This window comes from Natator depressus, chromosome 1 (genome assembly GCF_965152275.1).
Source record: "Natator depressus isolate rNatDep1 chromosome 1, rNatDep2.hap1, whole genome shotgun sequence".
Lineage (NCBI taxonomy): Eukaryota > Metazoa > Chordata > Testudines > Cheloniidae > Natator > Natator depressus.
The window spans coordinates 271431091-271454044 of record NC_134234.1 but is presented as its reverse complement, the minus strand read 5'-3'; the positions used below and the strand labels follow the sequence as shown (position 1 = coordinate 271454044).

At 43.0% G+C, this 22954-nt stretch overlaps 1 protein-coding gene across 4 annotated transcripts in view; it reads right to left on the bottom strand.

Annotated features, from left to right (window-relative positions):
• Nucleotides 1–22954, bottom strand: part of MGAT4C (MGAT4 family member C) — a 663620-nt gene that overhangs the window by 360056 nt on the left and 280610 nt on the right. For 2 of the 4 annotated variants that reach the window (XM_074941941.1, XM_074941943.1), the window contains exon 3: nt 9484–9577. The exons of the other annotated variants lie outside the window; for them this stretch is intronic. The gene's annotated coding sequence lies outside the window, so the exon portion shown is untranslated. The remainder of the gene's footprint in view (nt 1–9483; nt 9578–22954) is intronic. 4 annotated transcript variants of the gene reach the window in all.

Below are 22954 nucleotides of genomic sequence, written 5' to 3'. Positions count from 1 at the left end.
GTCATATGTGTGGCTGAGCGTTTACCCAATTTACCTGATGTTATTGAGATCTGCAGCTATTTTTCTTCCAGGTACGTAGAGTGGGCATAGGCCACACTGATGCAGATTTTATATTTTGGGGTAGGGAGTGCCATGACCAGGATGAAGGTGGTCAGACATAGTGGTCAGAGCAGGAGTCAGCCCAAATCAGGTACTTGGAGGTGGGAATCCAAGATAGGCCAGAGGACAGACTGAGGGTCAGGCATCAGGAAGCAGGCAGTTTCCGGTTACCAGGAGATCAGGAGCCTGGTTATAGACAGCAGTCGAAGAGCACAGACAAGGACAAACCAGAGTTGAAAGCCAGAATCTAAGGTCTATTGCAAGCAGGGTTAGGAGCAGAGACAGGCAGGCGGTCCATGTTTTTGCTCAGAGAGCTTGTCATCATGGCTTCTTGGTTCAAGCCAATCAGTGGGCTGTGAGGGGCTGCCACTCGGGTCCTGCTGAGTGGTACTTCCTACCAAGCCCAGACCCCAGGGTCCACCCACAAGAGCACATCCTAACCCTCCAGTGCTGAGGTGGCGGCAGCAGCTGTAGAGCAGATCCCCCATGGTCCCAATCCTTCAAGTTCTTACGGGGAGGCTTCCGCTGAGTGTATATTTGTCATAGAAAAGAGGTGTGTTTGGAGCTGTATACGCCCAATTCCTTTGGAAGTCAGGAAAGGGTTAACTTGTTTATCTACAAAAAGTGATATCTGAGTGGAAATAGAGGCTGTTCACAGACTGGGAATCATAACATGGCATAAGCCCTTGCTTCGGCTGGCTGGGGAAAGCTTAACTCCTGTAGATTTAGACATTTCTAACTATCTGAAATGAGTTGGGATGCTATACTTAGTGGTAACATTTTCTGAAGAGTTTCTGAAGTCACTTAAGCAAAGTCCTATTTTCAAAAGCATCTAAATCATTAAGAAGTGTAAGTCCCATTGAGTTTAAGTGATTTAGCCACTTCTGAAAATATTACTTTTGTTTATTACTGGACCATTGTCCACATCACAAATCCATCACCAACTGTCACCCTTGTTCGCCATTGTAGTAGGAAGGCCTGAATGTGCAGGCAGACTGTACTACTCATTCATATGTGTAGAATGGATCCCTCTTCAGACAGTGGTAAGACACATTGTCAGGGAAACAGATAAAAGCTTGCCCTGCTGCACAGAGTTTTCTGAGACTAACTACAGACCTTTGGCCTGATTCTCCTCTTCACTTCAGTGAAGTTACTCACAACTTATGCTGGTGTGAGAGAAAAATCAGACACCTTGTGTCTCCCATGCTATCAACTCAGTTCCTCACATTAATTAGTACTAAATTCACTTGCACTTAGAGTACATTCAGCAAAAGAAAACACTTTGTGTGCTCATAATAGTATCCCACAAAGCATGAGAGGGAAATAATCATTTGAGTCCTATAACTAATAACTAATTTGGAACCAGTACAGCTTACCTGATACTTCAGAAACATTCTTACATGTTTCAGAGTAGCAGCCGTGTTAGTCTGTATCCGCAAAAAGAAAAGGAGTACTTGTGGCACCTTAGAGACTAACAATTTATTTGAGCATAAGCTTTCGTGAGCTACAGCTCACTTCATTGAATGCATACAGTGGAAAATACAGTGGGGAGATTTTATATACACAGAGAACATGAAACAATGGGTGTTACCATACACACTGTAAGGAGAGTGATCAAGTAAGGTGAGCTATTACCAGCAGGAAAGCGGGTGTGGACGGGACCTTTTGTAGTGATAATCAAGGTGGGCCATTTCCAGCAGTTGACAAGAACGTGTGAGGAACAGTGGATACAGTTCGCAACGGTGTCCCCTGAACATATCTATCCAGGGGACACCATCATAGGGTCTAATCACATCAGTCACACTATCAGAGGCTCGTTCACCTGCACATCTACCAATGTGATATATGCCATCATGTGCCAGCAATGCCCCTCTGCCATGTACACTGGCCAAACTGGACAGTCTCTACGTAAAAGAATAAATGGACACAAATTAGACGTCAAGAATTATAACATCCAAAAACCAGTCGGAGAACACTTCAATCTCTTTGGTCACTCGATTACACACCTAAAAGTGCCAATTCTTCAACCAAAAAACTTCAAAAACAGACTCCAACGAGAGACTGCTGAATTGGAATTAATTTGCAAACTGGACACAATTAACTTAGGCTTGAATAAAGACTGGGAGTAGATGTGTCATTACACAAAGTAAAACTATTTCCCCATGTTTATTCTCCACCCCCACCCTCCCGTGTTCCTCACACGTTCTTGTCAACTGCTGGAAATGGCCCACCTTGATTATCGCTACAAAAGGTTCACCTCCCCCCCGCCCCCCGCTCTCCTGCTGGTAATAGCTCACCTTACCTGATCACTCTTGTTACAGTGTGTATGGTAACACTCATTGTTTCATGTTTTCTGTGTATATAAAATCTCCCCACTGTATTTTCCACTGTATGAATCCGATGAAGTGAGCTATAGCTCGTGAAAGGTTATGCTCAAATAAATTCGTTAGTCTCTAAGATGCCACAAGTACTCCTATTCTTACATGTGTTGATCAGAGGGCTTGTGTGGAAATGTTTTGTGGCACGAGTAAATTAAAAGAGGTGTTTTAGTCTCCGTTATATACAAGTCATTTGTGACATTTCATAACTAAATGCTATAAAAATGACATAGGCCATGTTTCCCTTTTAAAACATTGTGCAGCCATGAAGAATTTCCTATTTATACAGTAGTATGATTACCAGAAAGCCAAATGAATTATATAATGAAAAAGATAACTGATAGCACTTATAATATGCTTTTCTGCTGATAGCACTTTCAACATTACACTTCAATACTGATAGCATAACTATTAGTAAAATAATAAATGGAAAATGATTAATGCTAACTTAAAATTCACTTCTTACAGAATTACTGGTTACATCCAAATGAATACTTGAAGAATAAATCATGATTTAAATTACAATGAATAACAAATGAAGTAAAAATAATTTGTGTTATAGTGAAAGTGGTTGTAAAACTTTTCACAGAACAGGATCAGAAAAATATCTTAAAGTGTAACCCATGGGATTATTCACAATCTCATTGTTCACAGTTAAATTTTCACAAGGGAAACTATACTACAGAATGGTCTGTGGGACAGATTAAAGGTGACAGGGGCATAAATACATATGTTCTAGTAATTTGTTGTAGGATCAGTAGTGTTTTAGAATCCTTGACAAACCTTTATTAGCTGATTAAGTATTCAGTGTGATAATATTAAATCATTATGATTAATCTTATATTAATGCAAGTGAATCATTACATTCCATGACTGTTATTTTCAATTTATCATTAACTATTAAAGATTAATTTCAGAGTAGGGCTGCGTAAAACACTCATCATATATAAACCCAGATGAAATCTGGAACTGATGAGCTGGAGGGTATTGTGGGAGGTAATATGTGTCCTTTGTTAAGGGAATTGGACTTTGGGCCTAAGTAGAATCTCTGCTTTCAGTTAAAATAATCTTTTTTTGGGGAGGGTAAAGATAATAATTAAAAATTACTAAAATAGAAAGAAACAAGCTGCTAGATTTCCCTTAACTAGAACAGAATCCAGAATAATCCCCTTCCTAGTGGTTATTCCAAGGAGGAACGAGTGAATTTACCTTAGCCCTGGTCTACACTACGGGCTTAGGTTGAATTTAGCCGCCTTAGGTTGATTTAAAAATGACTGCGTGCACACAACCAACCCTGTTCCATAGACCTAAAGGGCTCTTAAAATTGACTTCTGTTCTCCTCCCCGATGAGGGGAATAGCGCTAAAATCAACCTTTCAGGGTCAAATCTGGGGTAGTGCGGACACAAACTGATGGTATTGGCCTCCGGGAGCTATCCCAGAGTGCTCCATTGTGACCGCTCTGGACAGCACTTTGAACTCCAATGCACTAGCCAGGTACACAGGAAAAGCCCCAGGAACTTTTGAACTTCATTTCCTGTTTGGCTAGCATGGCGAACTCAGCAGCACAGGTGACCATGGAGTCCCCCCAGAATCGTAGAGCATAGAATATTTCTACGCTTCCCCTATCATCTCCGTCCCTGAGGTTATCACAGATTAGAAGGTGAAAAAACTGCATTTGCGATGACATGTTTTCCAAGCTCATGCAGTCCTCTCGCACTGATAGGGCACAGCTTAATGAATGGAGGCATTCAGTGGCAGAGGCCAGGAAAGAATTAAGTGAGCATGAAGAGCGGAGGCAGGACGTGATGCTGAGGCTAATGAGGGGGCTAACGGACCTGATGAAGCATCTGTTGGGGGAGCAAATAGACATAATGAAGCATCTGTCGGAGCTGCAGGAAAGCCAACAAGAGCACAGACCCCCGCTGCATCCACTATATAACCACTTACCCTCCTCCCCATGTTCCATAGCCTCCTCACCCAGACGCCCATGAACGCGGGAGGGGAGGCTCCGGGCACCCAACCACTCCACTCCAGAGGATGGCCCAAGCAACAGAAGGCTGTCATTCAAACAGTGTGATTTTTAGTGTGGCTACAATAAGCCATGTGGCCTTGTCCTTTCCTCCTCCCCCACCCCACCTGGGCTACCTTGTCCATTATCTCATTTTTTTTTAATTAATAAAGAAAGAATGCATGGTTTCAAAACAATAGTTACTTTATTTTGAAGGGGGAGGGTAGTTGGCTTACAGGGAATTAAAATCAACAAAGGGGGCGGGTTTGCATCAAGGAGAAACACACACAATTGTCACACCGAAGCCTGGCCAGTCGTGAAACTAGTTTTCAAAGCCTCTCTGATGCTCAGCACGCCTTGCTGTGCTCTTCTAATCACCCTGGTGTCTGGCTGTTCAAAATCGGACGCCAGGCGATTTGCCTCCCACCCTGCCATAAACGTCTCCCTCTTACTCTCACAGATATTATGGAGCATACAGCAAGGAATGGGAATGTTGGTTGCACTGAGGTCTGACCAACAGCACCAGTGAGCTTTTAAATGTCCAAAGGCACATTAAACCACCATTCTGCACTTGCTCAGTCTATAGTTGAACTGCTCCTTACAACTGTCCAGGCTTCATGAACCATGGGAGAAAGGGGTAGGCTGGGATAGGTGCGACCGGTCAGTGCTGCCGGCTGGGCGAGCAGCCTGAGACAGAAACGTCCAGCTCGCAGGAGAGCAGAGTTGCAGCGTGCCCTAGAGATTGCTAGGATCCAGGCAGGGAAGACCCAGAACCCCCGGCCAAGCTACATGTCCAATGAGGACGGCTACCAGTCCTACTGCACCATCTGCTGCAAAGTTGCAGGAGAGCAGGAGAGCAGAGTTGCAGCGGAAGCGGTGGAGACATACACCATGGACGAGGATGGCTAGCAGTCCTACTGCACCATCTGCTGTGAAGGCACCCAGGAGGACCAGAACGGATCACCTGAGCGCGTCGCTAGGGAGCAAGAGAGCAGAGTTGCAGGACAGCAGAGTTGCAGAGGAAGTGGTGGAGCTGTACACGATGGATGAGGAGGGCTAGCAGTCCTACTGCACCATCTGCTGCAAAGGAACCCAGGAGCTGCTGCTGTGTAGCAATGCCAGCTGCTGCAGGTGCTTCTGTGTCAAATGCTTGAAGGCCCTGGTAGGGCAAGGTACCTCAGCCAAGGCAAAACAGGAAAAGCCCTGGGGCTGTTACATGTGTCAACCACAGAAGTGCTATGGGGTGTTACAGTGCCGACCGGACTGTACGGCTGCAAGACTTCTTCACCAGCAACAAAGGACAGGAATATGATGCTCCTAAAATCTAAAAAGGACTGCACATTTCCCAGTCACTACCCTTGATAACAGAACGTAAATGATTGCACTGGCTACTTGGATCACAGCAGCCCCCACAGTAGACTTGCCCACAACAGCAGTGGTGATGGTGAGCTGAGTGGGCTCCATGCTTGCCGTGGTATGGTGTCTGCATGAGTAACCCAGGAAAAAAAGGCGCAAAATGATTGTCTGCCCTTGCTTTCACGGAGGAGGGCGGGGGGGGGGACTGATGACATGTATCCAAAACCACCTGCGACAATGTTTTCCCCATCAGGCACTGGGAGCTTAACCCAGAATTCCAATGGGCGGTGGAGACCGCGGGAACTGTGGGATAGCTACCCACAGTGCACCGCTCCATAAATCGATGCTAGCCACGGTAGTGAGGACGCACTCCGCTGACTTAATGTGCTTAGTGTGGACATACGCAATCGACTGTATAAAATCAAATTCTAAAAATCGACTGCTATAAAATTGACTTAATTTCATAGTGTAGACATATAGACATAAGGACTGAAATAGTTCGCATGTCATGTCAAGTGACTCTTCCGAAGTTTGCTGAGAATGAGCCTCAATTAGCCAACCGTCCAGCTGTGAGAAGATATGTGTACACTGATGTCTGTAATGAATGCCAGTCATGCCAGCCGTTTGGTAAATACACCTGGTGTGGCAGAAAGGCCGAAGGACACAGACAACTGCTTTTTTGCGTGGAGATGCAATTATCATCATCTGGAAACTAGCTAAATGTCAATACAGATGTAGGTAGGCATATTTCAATTTAAGAGGCAAGGCAAGTGACGTAATATCTTTTTTGGCTCAATTTCAGTTGGTGGGAGAAACCAGCTTTCGAGCTACAGAGAGTTCTTCCTCAGGTCTGGGTAATGTACTCAGAGTGTCACAGCTAAGTACAAGGTTGGACAGATAGCTTAGCTTAAGTAGTTAGCACATGTGCTAAGGAGCCATTCAAGGTGAGGTGGTCCCTTCTGTAGTATGTGAGGTGCTGTAAGTGGTTCCACAGATTCTCTGAAGTCTGTCTGAAAACACGTACAGTACCTCATATTCTTCAGAAAGGACCACCTCACTTTCCATAGCCCCTTAGCACATGTGCTAGCTGTTCTAAATTGAATTTAGCTGTGACACTCTGAGTGCCTTTCCCAGACTTGAAGAAGAGCTCTGTGTAGCTTGAAGGCTTGTCTCCCTCACCAACAGAAGTTGGTCCAAAGAGTATATTACCTCACCCATCTTGTCTCTCAAATATTCTGGGACCGACACTGCTACAACACTGAGGCCTCTTAAATTGTATGCAATCAGTCTCAAGAGAAAGGATAGAAATTATGGAAGCCAGTGTCAACATGCTGAACTTGAACTTTCTGATGACTCTGTCCAGTTTTCAGAGATCCACAATGGAAAAAAGCCTTCCCTTTTGGTATGAGGAAATAGCTAAATAAAAGCTTTTTCTTCTGTGCTACTATGGGAAGCTAGAGGCTTAATTCAGGCAGGGCCGGCTCTAGGATTTTTGCCGCCCCAAGCAAAAAAAATTTTGGCCGCCCCCACTTTTTTTTTGTGACCCCCCGCCCCCGGCTCTGCCCCAACTCCGCCCCTTCCCAACCCCTTCCCCAAATCCCCGGCCCCGCCTCCTCCCCCAGGCATGCCGCATTTCCCCCCCCCATTGCTTCCTACGGCCACCCTGCCCCGCAACCCCCAGCCCTAGCTCACCTCTGCTCCGCCTGCTCCCCTGAACACGCTGCCACTCCGCTTCTCCCCCCTCCCTCTCAGGCGAGGGAGAGGCAGTGTGTTCAGGGGAGCAGGCAGAGCGGAGGTGAGCGAGGGTCGGGGGGGGAGCGCAGGAAGTAAGGGAGGAGTAGGGGAACTGCTCCCCGCCCCAGCTCACCTCTGCTCCACCACCGCCACCTCTTCCGGGTGCGCCGCCACTCGGCTTCTCCCCCCTCCCTCTCAGGCGAGGGAGAGGCAGTGTGTTCAGGGGAGCAGGCAGAGCGGAGGTGAGCGAGGGTCGGGGGGGAGCGCAGGAAGTAAGGGAGGAGTAGAGGAACTGCTCCCCGCCCCAGCTCACCTCTGCTCCACCACCGCCACCTCCCCCGGGTGCGCCGCCGCTCGGCTTCTCCTCCCTACCTCCCAGGCTTACCACGCGGGGGAGAAGCGGAGCGGCAGTGGCACGCCCACGGGAGCAGGCGGAGGCGGAGCAGAGGCGAGCTGGGGTGGCGGGGCCACATTTCTAGGGGCGGCATGGCTGGCGCCGGAATGCCGCCCCTAGGAATGTGCCGCCCCAAGCACCTGCTTGTTTTGCTGGTGCCTAGAGCCGGCCCTGAATTCAGGTGAAATTCTATGGCCCATGTATGCAAGAGGAAAGACTAAATGATCATAATGATCCCTTTTGGCCTTATAATCTTGCACGTCTCAAACTACTGACCCTACTATCTGATCTGAAGTTTGTCTGAAGCATCACAAGAGGCCCATAATGTATACCTGCATTCTATATATCCTTCAGTCACCAGATTTTTTTGCTATCTTTTCTGGCTTTTCAGGAATGTGATTAATAAAAAAAAACAAACTTTTGTCCCCCAAAAGTCATATCCTTTTGCAGTCTTCATCTAATGGGAAGATATGACCTGCCTTGTATCACTTTATCCTGTCATTTTCTACTCAATGCTGATGCTAATAAGGAGTCAGGAATAGAGTTAGCAAAATAAATAAAACACAGGAACTTTGGCTGTGGCAGTTGGTAGACGGTAGAAATTACTTATCTTCTTAGAAATGCTTGAGAATGAAGTACATGTCCTTAGCCAGTCCAGAATTTTTTAATAAGCTTAGTGCAGATGATCTGTAGTCACTAAACACAATAATCCCTTTGTTCAGCAGCTACAATAAGTAATATAGGTTTCAGAGTAGCAGCCGTGTTAGTCTGTATCCGCAAAAAGAAAATGAGTACTTGTGACGCCTTAGAGACTAACAAATTTATTTGAGCATAAGCTTTCGTGAGCCGATGAAGTGAGCTGTAGCTCACAAAAACTTATGCTCAAATAAATTTGTTAGTCTCTAAGGTGCCACAAGTCCTCCTTTTCTTTTTAATAATTAATATAGTGATCACCGATATAATGTCAATTTACCAAGAGCTAGTACATCTTGATATCACTGTCTAAATACCGGGCAATACATAAGTAATCTCACATCATGCTGTAACAACGGTTGGTAAATAATGACTTTTATGCCAACCACTACAAACTGCTTTAATAAAAGTAGTTGTGCAATCTCTCTATCGGTACTGCTGCTACTATAGTAAAACATGATCTTGCATCACTGACAATGCAATTTTTGTCCCACACAGCTCTAGTGGCTACCTGATGCTGTTAGAACTAACAGGAACGGGTGCATAAAAATAGCATGTGCTCAACTGTTTTTTTTTTCCAATCTTATTACACACAATTACCCTTTTAGCCAGCCCTATTCAAGGAAAGTAGGAGTCTTCCTAAATGTTCAGTAAAATGCTTTTTCTAAGCACATTTTTATCAGGTGACATTTTATATAGACATCTGGAAAAACTAAAAGCAGACTGCCAGAAAACTATTAAAATCAGGATGATCTTTGTCTTTCAGCTTTTCAGTAGCTCATCGATCCCTGCAGAGGTAATCAAATGAAGTCCAGCTCACCTTCTAACAGGATGCCAGCTCCCAACAATCATTCCAATGTTGGCAACACATCCTGGCTGCAAACTGATGAAATCTTGAAAATGCAGACAAAAACCTATTCGAAAAGAAAAATTCACTAACATTCATGTACCAGATATTGCTCTATCAGCCAGTTTCAAAATCAGGTGACTAAACTTCAAAATGAACTGAATACAGACATAGCACAGTTTACCTCAGCTGTACTGGAGAAGAAACAATTCATCATACAGATCACAGAAAAATAATATGGAAAGTGAAAACTACAAGAGAATCTGTCATCATCCGCAGTTTGTGTTTTAGAAGATAAAACTGACAAGCAACTGAAGCAGTGAGAGCAATCATTTCCAAGTGAAAAGACTATTTCTGCCTGAGGTATTACTGACATCTATCATGAAAACTGAATTTGTTATGGTTAATCTACTAGTATTTTGATGTTTCAAAATCACCACAACGTAGGGTGGAGCAACTGGCAAATTTCAGAAATGAATTATTTTACTGACAAGCAAAGACAAAATAAAAAGTGTTTAGTTCCTTGGTTAGCAAAAGTTACCGAGTCACCAAGTGATTGAAATTCGTAATGCAAGCACATTATTTTCCTGTTTCTGTGGTTGCTTCTGCAATAGAGATCCAGATAAAAATGTCAATAACTGTCTGTCCCATTGTAGCTCACTGACTTTAGTTCCTCATTTTAAAGGAATTAAAAAGTTCATCACCGACTCACACTGAAATCAGCTCAGCTATTCATACACCAAAACACACGGGCTAGCCAGAAAACAAAACTCCATTTCACAAGAGTTTGAGGTTTCAGCTGTTAGTTTAGTGCCCAATTGAAAGCAGGGACTTGAGGTTGGGTCTCCCATATCCTATGGGCATGCCCTGACCACCAGGCTATCTAGTCAGTCTTTCTTTTTCACAGTCTCTCCTTCTGGAGCTGTTGTAAGTTATCTGAATAATTAAATACTACCTGGGTCAGAGAGAATGATTTTACAGCCTGTTAGTGAGGGCATTCACATGAAACGTAGGAAATGCAGATTTAAGTCCCTGCTCCAAATCAGATAGTGCAAGGAACTTGAAAGTGGGTCTTCCTCATCCCACATGAGTGCCATTACTAGTGACTACTTGGGGATGGGTCTCTCTTGCCCATCCTTTTGAGCAGAAATTCCATACTAGACATAATAAACCTTCTCACTGAAAGATTTGTCAAAACCAATACATTTTTTGCAAAAAGTGTTAGTTTCAACTAATCAATATTTTTCAAAGAAAAAACATTCTGGCAAAAGATTCCCAGTTAAAAAACAAAACCACAACTATTTTAGCAGTTTAAAGAGATGTGCTGCTTACCACGTTTCTGCTACTTACCATTTCACATATCAGTTAAGTACTTAACATTCTGTTTTCATTTTTTTAAACCAGTAAGAGATCTAGAGTAAATGTCAACATTTCAAGCAACAGTAAATGTTCAGAAGTTAATTTCTCCAAATAAAAATTAACCATTCATCTAGATGAGGAAACTTAACATTTCCCAACATTTGAAAACCGAGCCCCCATTCATCTCACCCCCTGCAACCATTGGTTGTTAAAGGCCTAAAATGAACAGCCACTAAAGATTGTGTAGATCTTCATAAATTATACTTTCTCTTCTTTTCTCACATGCCTTGAGCAACAAAATAGTTAATATTGATATTTAAAGTATCACCATTGTCATCTGAGCCATCCTTGATGTGGCCCCATAGCAAAATGAGGGCAGATACATGCATGGAATTAAGCAGCAGGCTAACTTCTATTAAACTTCTATTAAACTTTAACACAGGGGATGGGTGCTATCCACCCATCACCCATACACTCCTATACCAGGCATTTACTTGGTTCCAAAACGGGGGTTACAGGGCTCCTTACCATATAAACTATAATGCAGGGCTCTCCTCAGCCTATCTCCCAGGACTCAGCTCTCCTCCCTGTGAGGGGGACAGAGGGTGTCTTACAAGAGAACTGGACTTCACATAACCTGCAGGCTTCTTGTGCACTTTGCACTTAGCCACCATAAGCTAGAAGTGAGGACAGCACGTAGTGAGAAAGTAGCCCCCGCCCATAGTCCCCATGATAAACACCATGGTGAAGAAGACTGGACACCTGAGTTGGGGGGGGGTTGCCAGGAAAACAGAAGATAGGGTAGAGAACAGGCCCTTCTCTCCTGATCAGGTTGGCCCACTAAACTGGAGCACAGCCTATGGTGGCTGACAAGGATAGCTGGAATCCCCAGTCTCATCACTGCAGATGTAGCAGTTTTGATCAGGGAACATATGATCCCCGAGGATTTTGCAAGAGTCCTCTATAATATCCAAGTAGGGACCCCTCCTGAAGATGATGATGCACAAAGGCATATTAGCTTTCAGGGGGAGGTGATAAATGCCCTCTTCCCGGGAAAAAGCCCTGTAGTGATATACCACCAAGAGAAGCAACAGGACAGGGAGAGACCAGAAAGCTATGTGGCTAGAAAGAAGCTAGCATTTAAACACTCTTTGTTGATTATGGCAGGTAACCTGAGTTAAGACAGCTGCATTTAAATAAATAAATTTAATAAATAAATAAATTTAAGGCCTTCATCCAAGGGTTTCTCCCCATGATTCGCATGGCATTGGTGGGTACTTACTCAGGAGTAGCTAGGTTAGAAGATTTAGGGGATAGGGCCTGAAAACCCTAGGGGTGCAGACTCCTCAAGAAAGAAGTTGATAAGGTAGATCCAATAACCCTCCCAGGCAAAACTCTGGGGGAGGGCCAAAGAAAAGGGGGGAAAGGGAAGGACAAGGGAGACAGGCCCTACAAAATAACTCCCAATCCCTGGCAGGTGGAAATTTGGAGACTGCTCCTGGGGTACAAACAAAGGGAAAAGACAGATGAATTGCCCCCGCTAGAGCTTTTATTAAAGCTGGCTGAGCATGAAGGGAAGACCCCAGCTGCATCCCCTGATGTCTCCCTGTAGGGGGCTGGGCGCCTCTCCCTCCCCCAGATAGTGGCACATTTGAACACTGCTGGGTGGGGGAGGTTCACAGTTTATGTGAAACTTGGAGGAAGGATGTTTGAATAAAATTTATTGGTAGAGTCAGGTCCCACTTATCTCCCACCCTAAGCAATTCAGAACTGATAAATTTGTTGAATCCCAGGTGAGTGTTTGAAGCACAGTTAAAAGCATGAGTCTCTAGCTTGGTGGGAAATGACTTGAATTCTGACAAATCTAAGTAAGTGCAATTGTTTATATAGGAAGGGAAAAGCTTTGTTATGCTTTTCCAGATTACTAACAGCGTGGATGTTGGAAGATATTGGAGATGATGCACTCCTGCGCGCTGCTTGTGCTGGTAGTTGTATCGTGCACCTATTCCTCTGGTGGTGTAATATAGGTTCAGATAACCCCGGGTAACATGTGCAGCAGGGTGAGGATCTAGGCCCACAAAGGCCACAAGGTATCACCCTATCACATGAGCCCAAGGCCCAACACCAAAATCTTAACCCAGTACTTATCCCACTGTGGCTTGAAGGTGCTGTGAGGAAGGAAAAAACTCCCAGGTCCTCTACCAATTGGTCCATGGGAGAAAAAAAATCCCTTTCTGTCTCCCCCCCTTGCTGCTGGGACTGTCCCCCTTTCACCACTTGTCCCATCAAGTTCCCCCACCTATTGATGCAGGTGTGTGGCATTTTGAAATAAATGGGACAGTTAATACCTCAGATCTAATGTTTCAGAGTCTCTGCAGACATTGCTGTTTCAGTTACAATTAGGTCATATTTTCAAGATTTTTTTTTGCAATCATAAACTCTAGAACTTACTTTTATTTATTTAATGAAACGTGAGTCTCCAGCAAACAGTTGAGAGGTCTGTCCTAGTTAGTCTTTTGCATTTCCTTAGAGAGAACATCCAACACTTGGGGAAATCCTGGATTAATTAATACGTAAATTTTAGATAAAAATTACAGTGCATACAAACGTATCTCGAAAGGTATAAAGGTTCAACTGGTCTAAAACATAATTGTTTCCATGGTGATTTATGGATGTTAATCCCAGGAAACTAATGCCGACAAGAAGAATATTGAAGCCTCTGAGATGATGTGGTGGTGAAGATTAAGAAGATGAGGGAAAGGAAGATGAACACTTCTATTAGAAATATTATGGGAGTGAAGTGGACTCTGCTCTCAGAAATCAGCGGGCGCAAACTTATGTACTTTGGTGACATCAGACAAAGAAATTGAAATAACCTTGATAAAGCTTCCATGGAAGGAATGGTGGAAGGTCATAGTAGTAGGGGACAAACAGCAAAAGATGTTACTAGTATTCAGACATGAATAAATGGACTTAACTCACTTAAATTCTAGATGGCCAGATTTCCTCTAACTTTTTTAAAAACTCAACTGGGATCTGACTCTGAACTTGCATACATCAGTTCTAAATCCATGTGTTATGCAATGCCCCATCTCACAGTGCTCCTGGTGACAAGACCCAGTGTTTCAGTCCTGTACCTCAGTTTCCCTCTTCAGGCTCTTGAACAAGGACTTCACAAATTCCTCATTTCAATAACACTCTTGTTTAGGTTCATTTACTGAGACAAATATAAGCCATTCAAGCCCAAAGATAAAGTCCTCAGAGTCCAAACCTGAAAAAGTTAAAGGAACTAGAAATCATAAACAGAGGATTTTCTGCCACTTCTGAGGCTCCTCACTCCCACACTCATCTTCAACAACATTCCTACTAAACATAAATTAGGCCCCCTTCTCGGGCACCCTTTCTGCAAGCTCCATGCCTCTATTCCTGGGCTCTGCACAGTGCTTTTACATGAGCACTGTCTCCCAAGGCTTGCTCCCTGGAGGCCCCTTTCTCTGCAGCAGATTCTTATTGCCTGCCCTCCCAAGTGACTCCTTGCTGCTCCTGCTCCCCCTACCTTACTGAGAACCTTACTCTTTATAGGGATCATGTCTTTTCCTCAGCTGCCTCTGATTAAAATACAGAACTGGCTGGCCCCAAGCCAGTGACCCTGAAGGGGATAAGACCATCCTGTTACACCAAGTAACTCCACTGACTTCAGAAGGGTTTACGCATCGTCCTTGGGCTGTTACTACACACAAGCTTCCTCTAAAGAATGGAAGGACTGATGTTCTCTCAGTTATAATGTTAAAGAACAGCCCTTTAAGAGGGCTGCAGGCTGAGCAACCTAGAAACTTCTCGCACTTTATCAGTTAATTGTCCATATATTACATGCATTGAGGATGTCATAGTTTTATGACTGTTTGATGTTTGAAGAGCAAATCACCACTTGCTTCCCCAGTGATTTTTCTTGACAAAGATATTTTTGTTGTTTTTAGTCAGAATTATACAGAAGGAAATCTTACAAATATAAATATTTCAAATGTAACCAAAAAGAACATGACTAATACGGGTAGTTTAAAATAAACAATTCTCTTGTGCGTGGTGTTTCTAGAACAAGGTAATGAACTGTTCTGATTTTTTTTTAAAGCATAACAAAGTTTAGAGGAATAAATATCATGAGAATTGAATACACTTGCTCACTTTGACAAACCTGAATAATATGGGGTATTTTGCCCCCTTTGCTGTTGCTCAGTTCAATGTCACTAGGGTAGCATCCATCAAAGAAATGTCACAAAGCACAACATACATAGTGCTGTTGCTGAATGCTAAAATGTCAGGCTACTAAGCCCTCCCCTCCCTTTTTTCCTCCCAACTCTCTGTTAACTCACCATGCTCATTTATAGGGATAGGAAGTTAAGCACTTACTAGTTGGTGAAACAGAGACATTCAGAGACTCACTTTGATTCATGTGAAATAGTGACAGCAAAGACCTTCAAGTACCATAGTCTTTAGGCTTGACATGGATTCAGAAAAGGTTCAGTTGGTAGGTTGTCTGCACCATCAGCTCCACATCTCCCATTCCTAGCAGCTTATGCATACTGTAGTCTTTGAAACCTGAGACTCCTTAGTGTCTAATACTAAACTAAAGGCCCTGACTAGGCCAAACATGTCCACTCAAACACACACTTATACCCACATTCTTTTAACAAATACAGCTATTGTATAAGATCCAGGGGCATATTTTCCACTTTTTCAGCAGTGAGGGATATTGTTTCCCTTGGTGTCCTGGAGAAATTACAGTTTGGCTAATCATACTATGCCGATCTAATTTCCTCCTACATCACTGGATGTGTTGTTATTCAATTCCTGTCTTGGAATGGCCCACTGCACTGTGTTTCTCCCCAGAGATGGCTGCACTTCAGAGGTGGATTAAATTACCCCCAAACCATATAGAATTTACCGTTATAAAATGGTTTCCAATGAAAGATGCTTTATAAATGCAAAAATCCCATATAGGTGACTGCTGAAAATATTGTTTGGAAGGAACTAGAAAAATAAATTAAAGCAAATGAGCTCCAGTAAGGTTGCCAGGACTTTCATAGCCAAAGTTCAGGAAATGTTTCATATAATTTGCCTCCGCTGGCCCTCTTTATCATTCTCCTTTATCATTCTGGTCCCTTTATTATTATAATTAGTTCTCTGGCATGGCAAAAATCTGTTACCATTTAAAGTAAACCCCATAATAGCTTTTAGCTACACCACCACCAATACCCTTAAAAATCTACTGTCAACAGAAACATGGACATTGCCACATACCTTAGTAGTCTGCAGAAGCAGAGCCATGGAGTTAAAGCAGGTAGCTCAGGCCTGCCCCATCTAGATAAGTAATTGTGTAGCCTCATCACTGTAGTACCTGAGGACCTCACAAGCAGTAATGAATTTGTCCTTACCACACTTGCATGGAATATTAATATTCCTAGTGTATAGATGGGACTGAAGGATGGAGAAATCAAATGAATTGTCCAAGGTCACACAGGAAATAATGGTAAAATTTGAAATTGAATTTGGATTGTCTGAGACCCAGTGCCATTGCCTCTATTTCTTACTAATTATATCAACAATCCTGTTTATGGCAAACATAAGTCCCCCAGCTCTACCTACCAAACATCTACTTATAGAAGGCCTGATCTTCAGAGTGGCAGAGCAGCCTCAGCTGTCCAGTACAGCAGAAGGATTTTTGGCTTCTCAGCAATTATAAAAAAAAACAAAAACAGGCCTATGACAATAAAGATGCTTTTTGGAGCACGAACAACAACATATTTAATATCACTAAGGAGATTGTGCGTGCACCAGAAGCTAAGGAATGGATTATGTGCTAATTACAGCATGCTGGACAATGTTTCTGTCTGCCAGTTCTCAACCAATACTATAAAAAAATAGGAATTAGAAGCTTGGAAACACAGTAGCACAGCCATAGCCTGAAAAGATTCCAGTTTTTTTAAAAATCATAAAAGTGTTGGCAGAAATGCTTGATGTGCAGGGCAGAATCGGTGCTATACTTTACTTTCATCTCTTTGCCAGCTAAGGCCCAACACAAAGGGGTACAAGAAAAACAGAGGGGGAAGCTTCAACTATTTTGAAATGCATTTCCTAAGGATTAAAAAGCATTTCCTATAGCCTGCTTCACTTTTCTGCTAATACTTTTTATTTAGTAACAAGGAATTAATTAAAAAGAAGCCAACTGTGGCCAAAACATATGAACATCAGAAACTGAAGGGATTATACAATGTTGAAAAATATAAGGAATCAATTCTGCTAGACTTATGCACACAGAGTATTTCTACTGATATCACTGAGATACTCTGAACGGGTGGCAGAATCAGGTCTTAAATAAATGATATACTGGAACTTCTAACATTTAATACAACAAGTCCTATCAAACAGCAGAAGAGATCCCCCAACAAAGAAAACCTTGCACTCAGTTACAAATGTTAATAAACAAGCTAAATCATCTCATAAGCACATTGATTGTTAAAATATCATTGTGTTTGAGAGGGAATGTTGCTGAACACATGAACACTAAATGGATTTCCTTTTGTGTAGCAAGGCACCTATAGACAGAGAGAAAGGATAAAGCAGTGATTAAGCCGCTCACTTAGGTGACACAGATAAGGGTTCGATTCTCACCTCTGTGTGACCTTGGGCAAGTCATTTAGCCTCTCTCTCTCTCTCTCTCTCTCTCTCTGAGTTTCCCATGTGTAAAATTGGGATAATAGCACTTATCTACCTCACAGGGATGTGGTGAGGATAAATACATTAAATATTATGAAGTACTCAGATACTGCGGTAATGGAGCCATGTAAGTACCTAAGACAAGCCAGCAGGCATACAGGAGGAAAAATGGCTGAGCTTAGAAAATAGAGTCAAGAGAGTTCTTAGTGGGGGGAGTGTAAATAAGTAAGATTTTTTGTGGGGGGACTAAAAGTGGCACTTACAGGATTTCAGCTGAACCACTGGAAAAAAAAAAACAGTGGCTGAGGTGGTTTAGAAAGTTGCTGCAGCAGTGTAAGGATCAAATGAGCCCTACCTGTGCTGCTTTTGCTATTCAACATCTTTGTTCAAAACATAATTCTGTAGGACACATGCATATTGCAAATTAAAGAAGTAAAGACAATTATTAATCCTGTATTTGTATCTTTTCATGTCTCTTCCCACATCAGAAAAAAAAAAAGGCGGGGGGTAGGGAGACAATCTTGAATCCAAAGCGTCCTGGATATTCAGACCTTTTATAGGGACAGTCCCAATATTTGGGGCTTTCGTCTTATTTAGGCACCTATTACCCTCCCACCCCATCCCAATTTTTCACAGTTGCTATCTGGTCATGCTATTCAGAAATAGAGAGTACATTTAGATTGAAATATAAATGGATAGATTCAACTGTGTGCACAGGCACCATCTGATACTCCTATTTTGCTTTTGGCCTCATCCCACATAAATTCAACATTTCTAATATGGCACTGAGCCACACCAGGGTATGTTTTATTGTTCCATTAATACACGCCTTGAGTACTCTGCGAAGCACAAGTCTAGAGGTTGAGTGCTTTAAACCTCCTGAGGTGTTTATTAATGTACCAGTAAAAACACCCTGGAGTGTGTCCTAATGCTACAATGTGGCATCACATTGTTTAAAAAATTAATATCACTTGAAATAAAACAACTTTTAGGAAAATCTTCCCATTATTAAAAACAATACGCCGTGGAAGGAGAATGAAGTCGTAGAAAAAAGTAAAAACAAAAACCAAAACAAAAAAATGACGAGCACTTCCCTCCCTCACAGGGGTGCTGTGAGGTGAAATACATTAAAGATCGTGTGGTGCTCAGACACTTTTATAGTAATCAAGGTCACATAAGTGCCAGATATAGGAAAGACTGTCTATTTTTTTAAAAAGCGAAAAACTACCTTCACTTCTACCTATCAACAGGTGCAATTCAGAGCAAACTTTCACCCTTATATACATGTGCCATTGAGCAAAGAGATAGTTTGGATAACAAGATAATCACTCCAGAGTGAGATAAAATTACACATCTGCCCTTTTGACTTTCACCTCAGAGAATGAAGGTCAACAAGAAGGTATCAAAGGTAACTACATTTATTTGGAGTTCATGGGCTAATCCCATCTGTGTCTTTCAGCACAAGTAGTTAGCATTTTTCTCTTTATTGTTCTCTTTTTATGTCCTCTCAATAATTCATGTGTTCATTTTCCTGATTTCTCATATTTTCTAGCATTGATTTATCATGTTGCAATATGTATGCAACTCCTGGCATACCACATTAGGTAACCTCTTTGGGAACCTATCAGCTTACACATTTTTTCTCTAGTACTAGTATATGCTACTAACCAGGTAATGTCTATAGGATGCCAAGGGGTCAGATTTATTCCACTGTAGAGTCAATCTTTTTGTTCTCACATGTAAGGCTCTACACAAACCTGTTCCTGCCTACAACTCTATCTTTTCTGTCTCTCCCCTCCTCTTTCACCTCAGAAGCTTTCAGCTAACCCTCTTTGCTACCTTATCTCATCTAACCTTTGCACCTTCTTCCATTCTTCCATAGCCTCTCCTACCATCCCTAGCTGTTTCTGCTGTTCCCACAAATTCAATAGTCTTTATTTGTTAATTGAAAAGAAATGAAGAAAAAGTAATAGACAAAAGAATTGTAGAGAATACCACAACTAGCCCACAAACTAATGAAACAAAACACATTCCAAAGTACTAAGTCTTTTGGCTATCTTCCATCATGCATTTTCCTTTCATGCCTTCATGATCCCTTTTTGCCTTCTACTTCCAACTTTGCTTTATAAAAAAGCATTTTCTTCATCTTCTTGATACTTTAGTCATGCATTAATGCTTTTTTACAATTAGTTTCTTGGTTTGTTTTTTAAAGGAGAAAAATAAAAGGGAAATAAACTCATAGCATTGTAGAGACAACACAGTACACTGGAGTAATAAGCAGCGAAATCCTATGTGACACTAAGGCCCAGTCTACAACTAGAAAAAAAGGCTTCTTAATGTTGAGACAAGCCGAGTGGTAGTTTTACCTTGAAGGATGCTCGTTGAAGTGCAGGAGGCATTACTTAACTTGTACAGTAACTGGTGTTCTTCAAGGTATGTGTCCCTGGGTGCTCCACATCAGGATGTGAGCATGTCTGTGCACTCTTCATTGGATATTTTTGTCAGCAGTGCTGTACCCCAGACACTCTGGTGCTCTGGTACAAGGGCATATAGGGAGGGGGCAGACCCACTGCCACTTTAGTCCCTTCCCAACCACCAAAGTCCAAAGTGTTTGTTTCTATTCTCTCAGGACCTTGAGCAGTAAGGGAGTTGGGGGATAAGCATATAGCAATATGAGAGGCCAAGGAATGACTAGGGCATCTCCCTTTGAATAGTGACTGTGCCCTCCTCTTGAGCAGCTCTGTCTGCACTTTATAAGATGGTGTCGCAAAGAGATCTATCTGTGGAAGACCCTAGGTAAGATATACCCCTTTTAATACACCTTCTTCATCTCCCACTTGTGATTAATGCTAAAATGTCTGATGAGGGTGTCCACCACTGTGTTCTGTAGTCCTGGAAGATAGACCACTGAGATCTCTATAAGAAAAGGAGTACTTGTGGCACCTTAGAGACTAACAAATTTATTTGAGCATAAGCTTTTGTGAGCTACAGCTCACTTCATCAGATGAATTCAATGGAAAATACAGTGGGGAGATTTATATACATAGAGAACATGAAACAAAATACACACTGTAACAAGAGTGATCACTTAAGGTGAGATATTACCAGCAGGAGAGCGGGGGGAGGAGAGGGGGGAACCTTTTGTAGTGATAATCAAGGTGGGCAATTTCCAGCAGTTGACAAGAACGTCTGAGGAACAGTGGGGGGGGTGGGGGTGGAATAAACATGGGGAAATAGTTTTACTTTGTGTAATGACCCATCCACTCTGTCATAAATATAAAGGGAAGGGTAAACACCTTTAAAATCCCTCCTGGCCGGAGGAAAAACCCTTTCACCTGTAAAGGGTTAAGAAGCTAGGATAACCTCGCTGGCACCTGACCAAAATGACCAATGAGGAGACAAGATACTTTCAAAGCTGGAGGGGGAGAAACAAAGGGGCATTGCTGGCACATGATGGCACATAGGATGCCATATATACACATGATGCCATCATGTGCCAGAAATGCCCCTCTGCAATGTACATTGGTCAAACTGGACAGTCTCTACGGAAAGAATAAATGGACACAAATCAGACGTCAAGAATTATAACATTCAAAAACCAGTTGGAGAACACTTCAATCTCTTTGGTCACTCGATTACAAACCTAAAAGTTGCAATTCTTCAACAAAAAAACTTCAAAAACAGACTCCAACAAGAGACTGCTGAATTGGAATTAATTTGCAAACTGGACACAATTAACTTAGGCTTGAATAAAGACTGGGAGTGGATGGGTCATTACACAAAGTAAAACTATTTCCCCATGTTTATTCCACCCCCCACTGTTCCTCAGACATTCTTGTCAACTGCTGAAAATAGCCCACCTTGATTATCACTGGAAAAGGTGCCCCCCACCCCCCCGCTGGTAATATCTCACCTTAAGTGATCACTCTCATTACAGTATGTATGGTAACACCCATTGGTTCATGTTCTCTATGTATATAAATCTCCCCACTGTATTTCCCACTGAATGCATCCCATGAAGTGAGCTGTAGCTCACGAAAGCTTATGCTCAAATAAATTTGTTAGTCTCTAAGGTGCCACAAGTACTCCTTTTCTTTTTGCAAATACAGACTAACACAGCTGCTACTCTGAAACCTGAGATCTCTATGCAGTATAACATGCACCCGTTCCATAGTTTTATGGATTCTGTCCCTAAGCACTGGGATCTTGATCCTCCTTGAGAACTGATATAATAAATTGCTTCTCTGTTGTCCAGCATTATTCTCATTGGGTGGTCCCTGATATGGGGCAGGCATCACTGGCATGCAAAACAAACTGCTCGGAGATCTAATACATTGATATGGAGGATCCGCTCCTGAGGGGTCCATTTGCCTTGAGCTGTAGGATTTTGAAGTGTGCTCTCTAACCTATCAAGGAGGTGTCTATAGTAATGATACTTGTGGGAGGAGAAGGCAAGAATGAAACTCACACACACACCTTTTGTGGATCCTTCCACCACTTTAGAGAACCAAGGGACCAAGATACCCACTTGGATAGACTGCTTTTTTGGGGCATAGATGGTTCTCAGCCAGGTCAGAAGATACCAAAACTGTAATCTTGCTAAGGTTGTCACAAACGTACAGGCTGCCATATGGCCCATGAGTTGCCGGCAAGCCTTTGCTGTGGTTTGTGGGCTCTGTTGAAACAAGGCTGGACAGAGTGGCAAATCTGTCCTAGGGGCAAGTATGCACTGGTGGTAGTGAAGCCCAGAGTGGTCACAACAAAGTCTATTCATTGAGTGGGTGTGTGATGAAGCAGATAAACCACCCGCCAGCACAGAAAGAGTTAAAGAAAGCCTCTGGGTCCAGCTAGCCCCTTCCCTGTTATACCTTAAGCCAATGCCAGGCCTGGAGGGGGAAGAAAAGGAGAGAGCCTGGCTCAGTTCAGGGCTGATTGGTGATGAGGCTGCCGCCCTATCTGATGGGAAGAGTCACTAGTCAGCCAGCCAAGGCAGCCACTGGGAAGTAAGTACAGTATCCCTGGATAAAGGAGACTGTGGAAGAGACTTAGGAGCACGTAGCCTAAGATATAGCTTGGTGACTGAAGCACAGAGACCTTCTGAGTTTTTGGCCCCACTACACTTACAGCTGCCCTGCCTGGAGGAACCTGGGACTTCAGCAGGATGTCACCCAAGGTTCCTGAGGGGGTGCTACTAGAGACAAGCCACCATAGCAACTTGGATTATAGGAGCCATACCTCAAATGGAAGGGACAGTAGGAAGTAGCCCAGGCCGACAAACTCCCTGCTGGAAGATCTCCTGTTCAGGGGTTGACTCACATAGGGCCCTGAGCTGGGACCAGGTGGAGGGTCAGGAGCTGGGTCCTCCTACTCA